We start from the raw sequence: 12,085 nt of genomic DNA on the forward strand, positions 1-12,085 counted from the left end.
ACACACCTGCTAATGAAAATCTACAATCATTATTTCAAATATTAATTCTTTTTTGACACAGTCCTGCTCAGATGTGTCCAGGTTGCATCTTGCTGTGCATTATAAAAATCTCCAAAGGTTAGAAATAAAAAGCAAATTGTTTACTCAGCAAAATGTGTTTTGAAGATACACGGATTCACACGCAAAATGTTTCACACTGAAATATTTAAGAGGTTAAAAACTGAAAATGAGTGACCACATTTTTGAAAGACTGTGAGGCTCAATGCATCTTTAAAAAGGACTAACATCACCATGAAAGATGTTTTATATGCTCATCTATTTTATACTCACAATTGAATACGGATATATATATGTAACCCCAACCCTAACCCTATATATATATATATATATATATATATATATATATATATATATATATATGTATATATATATCATGTAATATATTTTTCTTGATATATTTCAATGATTTTATTTAAGTTTAATTTTTTAAAAATGAGTGAGTGAGTAAAGTTCATTTATATAGCATCTATAACAGAAAATAAATCACAATGTGCTTTACAAAGCAAATCACACTCTAAAAATTAAAACCTAATTTAAAGACCAAAAAAACCCTAACTAACCCTTTTTAAAGGAAGACATGGTCAGGATGGCAAAACACCAAAAGTTACGAGTAACTACGCTGTAACTTACATCAATTTGGTAAGCAAAATATGAAAACATAATATTGAAAAACACGATGGATTCTGGAGGGCGGCATGCATTATTTTCTTAGTGTAGTCTTAAAAGTGTTTTTCTTTTAAACTGATCATTAAAACAGGTGTACCCCCCCCCCCCACACACACACACACAAATAACTTTTTTTTAAATAAATGAAATAAAATAATTCCAAAAAAATATCTTTTGTACTAAGTTGTAAAGGTGCAATGTAAAAAAAAAAAGACAAATATACTGGTGCACCATTTCTCGGACTTAAAAGTTGCCCACGTCGCAGCTGAGCATCAGAAGGCAAGTTGTGGACATTTGGACATCTCACCCCGGACTGGATAACAGCAATGCATGACTCTACCACTGACTTGCAATGTGGATGCTTATCTCCATAGCACAAGCTTGAAGGAGTTCTGCCATGTGGTGAAGTTGCTAATGATACCGGTTAGCTTAAACTTGCCAAGACGTCCACTGCTAATTTGAAGTGGTTGCATCAAGTCACTGACTTGTGTCAGAGACTTACAGCAATCCCCATACCTAGCAAGCATGTAGTGACCGTGGAGAGAAAAAACTCCCCTTTGACAGAAAGAAATCTCCAGCAGAACCTGGCTCATTATGAGCAGCCATCTGCCACGACTAACCAGGAGTTTGAGAAGACACTCCCATGTTACTCCTCTGAACTGTGTCACTGTGTGACAGGTGACCAGACACCTCACCACCATTCACACATTCACTTACAGCTAGGGGCAATTTAGAGTCTCCGGTCGACCTAAACCTGTTTTTGCCCTGGGGGGGTGGGGTGGGGGGCGCCTGAGCACTGGGAGCAAACCCCTGCATAGATGTGGAGGACACACTAACTCCACGCAGAATGGAAGCTGTCTAGATCCAAACTAGCATCGTTGACACGAGGCAACAGTGCTGCCACTGTGCCACCATGATGCCCAGTTGTTGCTTTTTTTTGGAGGTGGCGTCTTCTTTTAAAAGTTTTTTCTTCTGAACTGTTGGTGGCTGTCTTCAGCAGCCACTGAGCCACTAAATCTAGAAAAACAACAAAGATGACTATCAAAAACAGGCTACAATTGAAAATGAACAGCTGAGGTATAATAATGAAAACAGATATTAAACAAAAAGATTTAAATAAAAAAACTATTTTATCCAAAACACCAAAATTTACAAAGTTCTAAATCCTATCAAAAAACGTTTGAGTGAGGGGTGATTACTCCAAAGTCACCCAGATATCATCACTTTGGGGTTTTCACCTCAACATCACTCAGATATCATGATTTTGTGTTTTTTTTAATCCCGCATCAATGCTATGACTATGGGGTGATTACTTCATAGTCACCCAAGTATCATTCTTTGGCCTCCAAAGCACTTGGCCACTATTTTGTGCCAGCGAGCAGGTCCCTTATAAAATTTCTTCAGAAATTTCTAACTTGTTTTATTTGCACCCTTATACATAATTCTAAGCGACATACATCTCTGAAATAATCCCTGAATTACCCAAAGCCCTCAGATCCTCAGGTCGAGCCTTCTCCTCGATCAAACTTTGTTTTGTAAATTTCTATATAATTGCTAACTCTATTTCTTTCCATCTGGCACCATATTCAAGGTTGCACGAGCATACCATAGATCCCAATTGTGTAATTCTGTGGCGTATCAATCCTTTAAACAAGGCAGTGAAATTCTCCCCCTGGTTTAAGGTAGCTGTAAGTCCTTATATTTGGTCCACGTCCTCTACAGTCTACACTGAATCCCAGTGCAGTACAGGATTACATTTAAGATGCTAACTTTTGTCTATAACGCTATAAACGATTCATCTCCTCTTTACCTCCGTGACTCGCTCCATCCCTGCACCCCTGTGCATTCCCTTCGGTCTGCTGATCTAGGAGATCTTATGAATCCCATGGGGAGCGAGCTTTTTCTCACGCAGCCCCTAAACTATGGAACACACCACCCCTGCACATCCGGCTGTCACGATCATTAAATGACTTCAAAACATGACTGAAACCCATTACTTCAGCCTTGACTTTAGTTCCTAAAAATGCCACTCTCTCCCACTTTGTCTCTATTCTTCTAGTAATCGTGGCCTCTCCTGTCTACTGCTCTGCTTTTATCTTGAGCTTTGAAATATTTTTACTATTCGTGAAATGTTTGCTTTATTTTCCTGTCCACTCTGTTGTCTGTTCTTTGCGCTAGCCTAGTTTTGCCCACCTCTTTTGTATTCTTTTGGTTTTGGATGTACAGCACTGTGGTCAGCTGCAACGCTGTGTTTTAAAGCGTGCTCTATGAATAAACTATGGATGGATGGTTTTACCGGGATGATCCTCTGTCCTGTTTCTCGTTCATGTGTTCAGCGATAGGTGTGAAATCAGTCACACTTAGAGAAGTGGAATCTTCCTTTTCTAACGATTCAGAACAACTTAGATGTGAAAGTTCAAAAACAAGGCAAACGCAGTCTTTGTAGATAAAAGAGTCAATTAATCTGATCAGGTTGTGTTTGTCAGAGCTCAGATAACTGAGATCCCTGTATGCATTCACCTCCTTCATTGCTTGCAAATGCTTTTGTTTTCTAAATATCTTTACTGCTAACTATCTCATCTGTTCCCTCTTTTTTGCACTTCTGTATGTCCTCTAGATCCAAATACTTCCTCAATTTGGTAAACGTCTGATTGGTCAATGATTTGAACTCCTTTGTCCAAGGTTGAGACTGAGGATTGTGTGTCTTTGTGGGATTCAGTTAGGCCTGAGTCTAACTCAGGAAATTCCACCTCTGCGACGCTGATCAGTGGTTTGGCTTCTGGCTGGTATTTCATGTGTCTCTGACTCATTAGAGCATAAACTGGAATTGGGAAAATGCTCCATTGTGATGAATGTGTGGTTGAGAGCATCCTCCGGAACAATTCTATCTGCTGAATTCACAGCTAGCATTTTTTTAAGAAGGTCTATAAAAGTGTCTATGTTCTGTGTAACTAGCACATGATGGTGCTTATTACTGTAAGCCACCAAGGGAATCATAAGGATTCCCTTGGTCTTCTGAGAAAATTCTTGATCTTGTGTCTTGTCGATATTCCTTTCGGACATTTCAAATTCCAAAAATGTTTAGGTCTGCTGATGACATATTTGAAATAACGTGAGACATGCAGACCCATATACCTACCAATACACTTCATCATTAAGTAGCTATCATTTGGAAACAGATGATTGCCTATATACAGAAAAGCCAACGTACAACCAAGCCCCCACATATCTATGCCTTCATCTCATGGAAAACCCAAGATAACCTCCGGTGCCCTGTACATCTAAGGTTTCTTCGGAAGAATGTGTGTTAATTTATCTGTCTTAGTAGCCAAATCCCTCAATTTGATAAACATCTGATTGGTCAATGATTTTAACTCCTTTCTTGAATGCTAATTGTGAAGATTCTGAGACATTGCACGAGTCACATTTTTTTGGCCACCTGAAAGACAAACTATCCGTCGTGATGAATGTATGGTTGAGAGCATCCTCTGGAAGGATTCTATCTGCTGGATTCACAACCAGCGTTTTTTTAAGGAGGTCAGAAAATTTAGTGACGGTATAGAAATCAGCCAAATCTGGTGAATAATAGATTAGGTCATCAGTGGGTTCATCAGTAAAATTAAAAGTGTTTTGAGAAAATTCTCTGTCCATTTTCCTGTTTATAGTCCTTCCAATCTCTCAACCTCCAATGATGTACAAGTCTGCTTTTGTCAAATGTGAAAAAGCGTCTGACATGCCGACCGTTCTGAAGCATATTTTTGTCTGGTAGACCCACATGCTTAACAATACACCTCATAACTGTGTAGTCATCATCTGGAAACAGATGAGAAGCAGGATACAGATAGGCCAACGTACAACCAAGCTCCCAAGTGTCTATACCTTCATCCCGTGGAAGACCCAAGATAACCTCTGGTGCCCTGTACCGATCAGCCTGCATCATAGAAAATTCTGATAATTCAGCTGTTTTACGAGCCAACCCAAAACCACGCAACTTGACCTTAATGTTCCAGTGATCCAGAAAAGCATTCACCGTGATATTATCTGGTTTCACGTCTGTGTGAGTTATGCCAATGCTTTTCAGAGCTTGAAGGGCGACCAACATCTGTTGAGCGATGGGTGTGATGTAAAACATTCTACATCTATTGCCTGTGTATTCGAATAACTGATCCAAACTTGAATAAAAACATTCGAACAAAAGACAAATGCAGTCCTTGCAGATAAACAATATTACCCGGTCTGCCTACTTCCATCTACGCAACATTAACCGCCTACGCCCCTCCCTCACTACTCACTCGGTCGTCATCCTTGTCCACAGCCTCATCACTTCCCGTATTGACTACTGCAACTCTCTTCTCTTCGGTCTTCCTCACAAATCCCTCCATAAACTCCAACTTCTCCAGAACTCGGCAGCCCGCATCATTACCAGAACTCCCTCCTTCCACCACATCACCCCTGTTCTTCAGCAGCTCTACTGGCTCCCAGTCACTTCCAGAATCCAATTCAAAATTCTGCTATATACATTCAAAGCCATCCATAACCTAGCTCCCCGGTACGTCTCAGACCTCCTTCATCGCCCAACCTCCACCCGTTCCCTCAGGTCCTCCTCCTCCATTCACCTCTCAGTCCCACCTCTCCGTCTGGTCACTATGGGCAGAAGGCCTTCAGTCGCTCTGCTCCCCAGCTCTGGAACTCACTCCCTCCTGACCTCCGTAACATTGACTCCCTCACTCTCTTTAAAACCAGACTCAAAACCCACCTGTTCCGTCTAGCATTCCAATGATTACTCTCTTTGCTCCAATCTGTCTGTTTATTTTATGCTGTGTTATCTTTTATTGTTGTGTATTTTATCTCTGCCTGTAAAGTGTCCTTGAGTGTTAAGAAAGCCGCAGTTGAAATAAAATGTATTATTATTATTATAAACGAGTCAATAAATCTGATCAGGTTGTTTTTGTCAGGGTCCAGAACACTGATAAGGTTATTTGCGTCCACCTCCCTCTTAGCTTGCCAGTGCTTTTCTTTTCTAAATATGTTTGCAGCTTCTATCTCGTTTGTTCCTTTTTTCTACATTTGATAGTTTTTCCGAATGACCCAGATGGAAGTAATCCCTCAGCTAAGTAAACGTTGGATTGGCCAATAATTTTAACTCCTGCCTTCAATATTAACCCTTTGATGCATGAATTATGAAATCTTCAACCATGATTTTTTAACACTTTTTTTCATGCGTCTTTAGGTGTGAATGAAACAAATTTCAACAAATATTTTTGTAAAATGTTATAATTTACAAATAATTTATTACATGTCCACCTCAGTGGACAGCGTGCACTCTGAGCATGAAATATATTGGCTTGGCTCACTGAAGTACAAATGGAGGGGCTCAAAAATAATTCCACAAAAATAAACAATAATGAACAAGAGTCTGCTTCTAGACCTGCAGAAGGAGAGAAGAAGAAAAAAAATACAAATACAAAAAACAAACAAAAAATGGGACACAACAACAATACAACAGGAGCAAGCTATCGCTGTGTCAACTTGATGAAGAAATATATAATCAACATTGTTTAACTGAACAATCACACGATAATGAATCACAGTGCATTTAGTGCCAACCATAGCTTTAAGACCTGTGTTGAACATGCTCAAGTCCATACTTATGAGAGCACCATGTGAGCACCTGTGTGTGTACACGTGCTTGTTTATGTAAGGTTTCTCTATAGGAGCGTCCAATAGAGTGTGAGGGGCCACAGATCTGCCCCCCAAAGATGTGTAGGAGATGGGGGGAGCTCCAAGTCCCAGAGATCCAGGAGCTGCCCCAGAGCACAGGAACCCCAAGGAGACTGCAACCAGGAAGGCCCCCGCCCCCCTCAAGAGGCACAGAGGATCGCCCCGGGGGGGCCACAACCAGCAGCCGGCAGAGTCCTGGGAGATATCGGCGGCAAGCCCACAGGCCCGCCTGCAGCCTCCCACCCCCTAGCCGGCCAAGCCCGGGACCCAGGGGCGACCACCCCCGCCGGGGACCCATCAGAGCCCAGGGACCCAGACCCCACCAGGCAGCTACAGGGATTGGTCAGGCAGACGCCAAAAATTTTAAACCCCCTGACCCGGAAGCCACGACCCAGGCAGACCAAGGCACCACACTCCACACCAGGTGTGGCAGGGAGAGGGGAGACGAAGATGTATATCATCAAAAGAAGTCCCAGGAGAAGGGAGGAGTCAAAGGCCCCACCTGACATATACAGTCACACACAAACACAGTCACACACTCCCTCCCTCATGCTCACACATGCACATACAACCAAAGACTTACTCTCCTTCCTCCATTTTAAAAGACGACATTGCTGAATTTCTTGAAGATCTTCTTAAAAAGAAAACACGTTTTCAGAAAGAGACTTACTGACTTGTATAGTCGACAGACTAGTGGCAACTGACTGTTATACGGAGTGATGTAATCATGCTACGTCATAGCACCTTTGATCTCTACTGCGCATGAATACACTTACGTCGACGCAGCTGTGCGTAGAGATGAATACCTAGACGCCACACTGGACAGAGGAGACCGTACCTGATTGTGTGCAGCTGTTTATTATTATTTTTTAAATTGAGCATTAGGTCATTAATTGTATATGGAAAAAGGAAAGAAGGATACATAAATGACCAAATGTCAAATTTGGAGTACAAACAAACACACCAAAAACATAAATTGAGCTTTATTTGAAAACAATCTCCACCTTAAATAATAACAATGCCATTACGAGATTTGGTCTGATTATGTGCAGCCATTGCAGCTCCACGATTGCAACAACTGTTGAAAAAAGGTCACGTGGGATTACTAGCGACTTTTCTGGCCGACTTGATGGGATTTTTGTGTTTCTTTAATTTGTTTTATTTTGTTTAATTACATTTTAATTGTCATGCCAAACTGTGTGTCTGATTTTGTGAACAAGCTTGATAAAGTGTGCTTTTTAGTTGGGTAAACACCTTCCTCAGGAGAAATTAATGTAATGTGGGCGAATGGAGACCCATCTAAGATGGCGACCGGCCACTACGGCCTTGGAAGGCAGAGGCAGAGCCAGTCCACGCATCGTCTACGTGTGTCTGTGCAGGAGTGTAGCTGTAGCTCTGCAGGAAACATTCAACGTTCAGACGACCTGTTTCAAAAAACAAGCGTGACATACGTCTGTATGTATAAAATAGTGAACATCGATTGTACAATCATACAGTAATATGACAGACAGACCGACAGATGACAGACAGACAGACAGACAGATGATAGACAGACAGACAGACAGATAGATAGATAGATAGATAGATAATAGATAGATAGATAGATAGATAGATAGATAGATAGATAGATAGATAGATAGATGATAGATAGATGATAGTTGCAACTCTTACACAGAATTGTGACTGGATATTGGATGTGTTACTGATATTTTATAAATGTATTTCTAGGTAACCTCACAGGGAAACACTGGAATCTTGCGAGGGCCTCCTTCGGGGGTCACGGACCCCAGTTGGGAAGCACTGATTTAGACAAAGACTCGTCAGGCATGGTCCATTCAGCATGACCGGTTCCTGTAAGTCATTTGGTGGTAATTAGAATGCAAACATGTGACTTTTAGTCATTCATGCTCAATAAATGCATCAATCTACATTATTTACATGTCAGGATCTGTTGATTTTTCAGCCTTTTTGACAAACTTAAATTATTTTTTGTTGCTGCTCATTGATTTTTTTCATAAATCTAAATAAACCTCATCTAATATTTTATGACAGGAGGATAAATTGCAGTCATTCAGAAGACACCATTGACTTAACAATTTAAGTGAATTAATTATAAACAGCATAGCTGTCAGCCTTCTTAAATATTAATGAATAATCTAGTTTAGCTTTTAGTTGGACAGAAGGCGAGCGAGACGTGTTCACCAACAGAAACACAGATGAATGATTCCAACCAGCTCCAGGATTCGATGCATTTTATGTTAGTTAGCCTCTATAATAACACTTTCTCATGATAAATAATTGATCCAGGAACACTGCAGTTCAACAGGTTCATCAGTAGATGGGGCCAAACAGCAACAAATAAAAACGTCATGTTCTAAATGTTGGGTCTTCAGAGCCACTCTGGACCATCAGGTGAATGCCAACATGGCGTGGATGATATCAGATTTAAAGATGACTTTATTTGGCTCCACAATGTGTGTCAGTTTACCTTCTAATGACAAAGAATCAGAAAACCTGTACAAGAAATGACCTCATGTGCAGCATTAACCTCAGGCTGATACCACAGATGAGGGTTCACACTGATGTGTTCTGATTGGTTGTCGGTCAGCGGGCCGCAGCAGCGACGAGGACCCTTGCTGCTGCTCAGTTACTTCCTGTTTCCACCAGGGGCTGAAGCCGTTTGATCCAGATGATGAAAAGCCCCTAGGGGCACCAAGAAAAGCAAGCTGCGGAGAACAAACATGTTGAAAGATGCTGTTTTTATGCGGAGGTATGACAACTGAGAGATGTAGAAGAGAAAAGAGGAACTCCAGGGATTGATGGAAACAAACAAACATGTTGGTTTAGGGTTAATGATTTACCGGTTTAAGCCTTTATAAAGCAATTGTCTATGTTTGGAAACTTCCACTCACATGATAAATGATGTCAGTATGCCTTCTCACAAACTCTTAGAATAGGGCTAGTTATGGTGTCGTCACCGACGCGGCCGCCATGTTGGCGGCCTACGAATCTTTGCTTGTTGCTATTGACAACAGCATGCTCCATCTCATTCTTGCAGCTTAATTTAATCTGATTGGTTATATTATGCAACCACGGTAAATCGTTGCGGTGTTGTGGAATGCAACATGTGATCGCCAGGGTGTTGAGGGGTGCAACACGTGATCGCCAGGGAACACGGGCTAACTTCACCTTTTTCCTGCTAAGAGGCGTAACCACGGAGACCAGGTATCTAACATAACAAGGTCTCGTCGGCTCGCTTGGATCACAGTTGTAAGGTAACCAAACATCACCTTCCAGAGTATTTTCATTCTGGTGAGTTACATATGGTGTACGTTTGTTTTATACATCGTTTATTTCCTTCAACCGTGACATGCACACACAACACACACATAGACTACACACACATACCGGTGGGCTAATACAGGGGCGCTGACACACAAGACAACTCCTCCTGCTACAATTCTTCTGTGGGACGACAGTTTTGACCGTTTTGCTAGAGAAGCCAGCAAATGAAACGCATACCTCTCATTCAGACGTTAACATCCACTCACAAACAAGATGGCCGAAATCGACCGTTGTGCAGAACTGCGGCAGCAACAAGTTATCATCGGTGTTCCACTCTTGGGTCTCACATGGATCCAAATTATAACATTGACATCTTTATTGAATGTACCTCTGTGTATTCCGCATCCTTTTTGGGCCTTGAACATGTTGTTCAACACTTCCTTTTACCCAAATCTGCTTCTTCTCCGCAAGAGTTTTTTTTTCAGTTTGTTTACACTCATTAGGTCATCAACGTATCTGTGCACATCCCAGAATGCTATGCGTAATCACGTGTGATCCCAAGCCCTATTACAAGGTTTCACCCAACCAATCATCAAAGATCTAGCTAGCCACAGTTTGAGCCATGGCGTCGTCTGACCAATCAGTGTGCGTCTGTGAGGCGCCAAACATTATAATGTCTTCAAAACCGGAAAACTGCTAAATCTCTCTGTGTTTACAGCCAGATCTCTAAAACTAATGATGCTAGGTTTATGAAACTCTCACATGACATAGTTTACTAGTTGTGCTAAATAGATACATGTGTTGTAAATAAAAACGTAATGACGTTGAAGAAATCATATCATGGAAATCAAAGCTGCCATATTTGATCATACAACAAGAACAAGTAAAACATTTTTTTGAATATTTTTAGGTAAACTATATACATTTTTTATATAATCTCCATAATTATGATAAAAGTAAGAATACTTTTAATAGTAAATATAATTTGCAGTTGTTTCCGCCAACTTTGTGACCAGTAAGATAATTCTGAGACCGATAGCATTCTAAAATATTCTAATATTCAGAAATCCTTTGGTCCTGTCTGACCATCCTTATCAAAGTTTTCTAGGGGTGCCCCTGACCCTACTGCCTCTCGAGTACTAAAGTTCTGGTGCATAAACTGCGCCTCTGCTTTTATACCTACTACAAAACATAACATAGGCTTTAAACAAACACACACAGAAATGAGAGATGGCTGAACAGTCAATATTAGTTCCTAGCTTCATCGTAGCTTTGGGGGTTAGCTCAGTTAGCTAGTAGCCACATTGGTTCATTAGCCTCCACCCTCAGCTCCACCTCTTTTCCCATTTTTAGTTTCTCTGGGAGTGACGAGACATGACACAGATAAAAAGGCAGTGATGTGAACTGCTCAGATTTGTCTTCATTTATAGAAATGGGTGGTCGTGCGTCCAGAATTAATATGTCTATAGAGTAGCAGGACTGCTTTTATTCCAAGATTTTATCACATTTTCCTTCCGTCTCCGGTGGCTCCAAGATCCTCAGTTTTTTTCCACGCCACAGTGGTTATCTCTTTAATTACTGAGGTGCTTATTATAATCCTACCAGCGTGTCTGCTAGCGTGCTTGTTAAGTCTTATCCTCCACACCACAGCAACTGTTTTCCCAAATGAGAAGCGATACAGCTTTCACATCGACTGCCCAGAACACAAGATGGCAGAAACCCATTTAGGAAGAACTACAATCATAATTACGAATGTCACATGGACACATTTATTGCTCAAGTGCAGTCACGCGCAGACACGGGAAAAAAATAAAATAAAAATTATCACAGGGGAAAAAATAATGAAAATATCACATTATAATAACTTAAGATTAGTGGCAGACCTCCAAAAACTCATACCATCGTAGTTCTGGAAAACAATGAGCAGCTTGACATGACGGCATCTGAACAGACAAACATGAGTTGGCACCAAAATTCCCCAAACGAGTCGCGACAAATTGTAAACTTCACCTTGAATGGAAATTCAAATTAAAACATGAGCTCTATTCAACAACTCAAATCAAATTAGTGCTTCAATCAAAATGAAAACTGCCAATTTTTACACATAAAATACGGTTTTATTACTGCAATGAGCAAAAAAGTCAACAGGCCAGTGTACGAAGTTTAATCCCTTTGGTGTCTGCAAACATTTTACATCTTACCCTAACCCTAAAATGTAATGTTCCTACAAGACTACAGACAAAACTGATGTAAAACCAAGCTATGTGTAAAAATCTCATATTAGTTATCAGTCTGCCACATCAATACAGAGGCACAGATTACAGAACTCTTCTGATAAAAAAGGAAAACAGGA

The sequence above is a fragment of the Nothobranchius furzeri genome, chromosome 6 (genome assembly GCF_043380555.1).
Source record: "Nothobranchius furzeri strain GRZ-AD chromosome 6, NfurGRZ-RIMD1, whole genome shotgun sequence".
Lineage (NCBI taxonomy): Eukaryota > Metazoa > Chordata > Actinopteri > Cyprinodontiformes > Nothobranchiidae > Nothobranchius > Nothobranchius furzeri.